The 2,442-nt window shown below is 31.1% G+C and overlaps 1 long non-coding RNA gene across 2 annotated transcripts in view; it reads left to right on the top strand.

The window, feature by feature from the left end:
• Positions 1–245: 245 nt before the first annotated feature.
• LOC140919040 (uncharacterized) overlaps positions 246–2,442 on the top strand; it is a 2,773-nt gene continuing 576 nt past the window's right edge. For both annotated transcript variants that reach the window (XR_012161627.1, XR_012161628.1), the window contains exon 1: positions 246–2,157. This is a non-coding gene — a long non-coding RNA (uncharacterized lncRNA). The remainder of the gene's footprint in view (positions 2,158–2,442) is intronic.

Here is a 2,442-nt window from a genome sequence, read left to right as displayed (position 1 = left end):
TAGTAATATGCTGTGGAATCACATTACTTTATTTGGTTATCAGATTGAATAATTGTTTGAACTTTGAAGGGGTTGATCATGAACTTTCTATTAGGATACTTTTGACACTTTTTTTCTTATTGATGAAAAAATTGAACTATCTAAGAAACAGAGGACAAGACAGTGTGCCAATTGAGGAAGGTAGTAGAATGGATAATGTGACCCTAACAATTAAAAATTGAAATTTGCACAGACCACGTACATTTTCAAACCACATTATTTTAGTAATATGCTGTGGAATCACATTACTTTATTTGGTTATCAGATTGAATAATTGTTTGAACTTTGAAGGGGTTGATCATGAACTTTCTATTAGGATACTTTGACACTTTTTTTCTTATTGATGAAAAAATTGAACTATCTAAGAAACAGAGGACAAGACAGTGTGCCAATTGAGGAAGGCAGTAAAATGGATAATGTGACCCTAACAATTAAAAATTGAAATTTGCACAGACCACATAGCGTGTGGAAGAAGGGATATGTGCAAGTTGTGAAGTCATGATGTTTGTTATTGTTAACAAATTTTATTATATAGGTGTTTTGCAATTGGAATTGTGGTCTTCTGTGACAATCAATCTAAAGTTGCAAATTCTGTCACTTAAATTTCATATGCATATTCAGTTTGTTTTCAATGCTTTTTTTTGTTAGCTTTTGTATTTTGTTTTATTTTACCCTTGTATGCTCAATTGTCTCTTTGGTATATGTTCATGATGTATTTTATATCAGATCCAAGGGTTCCAATTGTAGGCAAACAGCAATAGCAAGAGCTCTATGGTTAACAAAAGGATTTATAAAAGGAGTTCTAATTCCAGTATTAATGGTTACCCTGAATACTGTCTTGGAATTGAATTATGTTAATTGGTTAATCTTCCTTTCAATTCCTTTTACATGTTTCCTTTTCTTACCATTGCTTTTGGGGTGCTGAAAATGTTTTCCTATTGCTATTCCTTTCAATCAGTGTAGTGTTGTGAACTTGGAGTTTAAGAATGAAAGACTACTGAGACAAATTCATCCAAGGAATTACTGGTCAGTATTCTTTATAATCAACTCTAACTTCCTATATAACATTCTTTATATGAATGTGTTACATAAATAATTAAATATATACTGTTACTTTTAGTAAAATGGTCTTAACTTAAATCAGTCTTTATTATACTCTATTTGCCTGTTATCACGCTGACTTCCGAAATATTGTGATATATGCGTAGACTAATATATGCATTTCAGCTTCATCAAACCAAACTGTCACCATATCTGTCAGCCTTAAAATTGGTAAAAACAGCTACCCAATATTTCTTGATCTGAACTACATAGTCTCAGAGCATAAAATTGTGAACTGCCACCTACCTTTGGTTTGTGACTTTTATTCAATATTTGTTGAAAGAATGGGAAAGCATCTATCCAGGTATTGTCTGTAGAGCTAAATACCTATTGTCATTTTATATTTTGTTCTAATTAATGATGTGGAAGATGATTGGGATATTGCTTGCATTTTATATACGAAATAATGGCTGAAACATTCCTTATGCATCTTATGCTATAAAGCATGGAGTACTTCTAAAATGGTGAAGTACCCATACTTGGTGGTTACCCGGTACTGGTACTGGTACTTGTACCATATTTGTGGGTATGCTGTTTTTATTTATTTTATTTCGAGTGAAATTCATGATTTTGTTATATAATAATTTAATATTATTTGTTTATTTGAGTTTATTTGTTATTGTAATCGAACACAATTTGTGTGTTTTTAGACATTTATATTGATTTTGTATTGAGAATTGAACAATTTAACTCAGTTAAATTATATAAAAAAATTAATGTTTTTCATTGATGTATCCATAGCTTAATTTTTTTAAAAAAAAATACCATATCCCGTACTGGTACCAGTAACTGATACTACTACCATACCTATGCGTGATAGATCTTATGCTGATACAATTTTCAGGCCATCGTATTGATGTTACCATATATTTCCTCTGATTATGATATCATTGTGCAAACATATCGGTATGTGAACATGAGTTTGAAGTAGAGGTTGTGTCGTTGGGTTGGGCTCTATGCTCACTAAGCTTGATTATGATTTGCATCGGAAGATTAGGTGCACAGGCTTGAAGTGTGGTAATGAGCTACACAATTTTTGATATAGTCAATGACAAATAATTTTTTGGAAATTCTCTTGAAATATGTACCTGATCCCATGCTCTCTCATATCTCGTGTCATTTTTTTCAATAGTACCTTGCCAGTTTTCTACTTCTGCATTAGACTTTTTATGCTTTAGTTTTCTTATAGAATATCTTTTTCTTTGTTGGACTTCATCTGAGTACTAAAGAGCTAAAAAGCTAAAAAGCTTATTGAATAGAGCATACACAGAGAAAATAAATATGTATACTGAATAATTAAGC

The sequence above is a fragment of the Cicer arietinum genome, chromosome 8 (assembly GCF_000331145.2).
Source record: "Cicer arietinum cultivar CDC Frontier isolate Library 1 chromosome 8, Cicar.CDCFrontier_v2.0, whole genome shotgun sequence".
Taxonomy (NCBI): Eukaryota; Viridiplantae; Streptophyta; class Magnoliopsida; order Fabales; family Fabaceae; genus Cicer; species Cicer arietinum.
The sequence above is the reverse complement of the archived record's forward strand: the minus strand, read 5'-3'. Positions and strand labels throughout refer to the sequence as shown.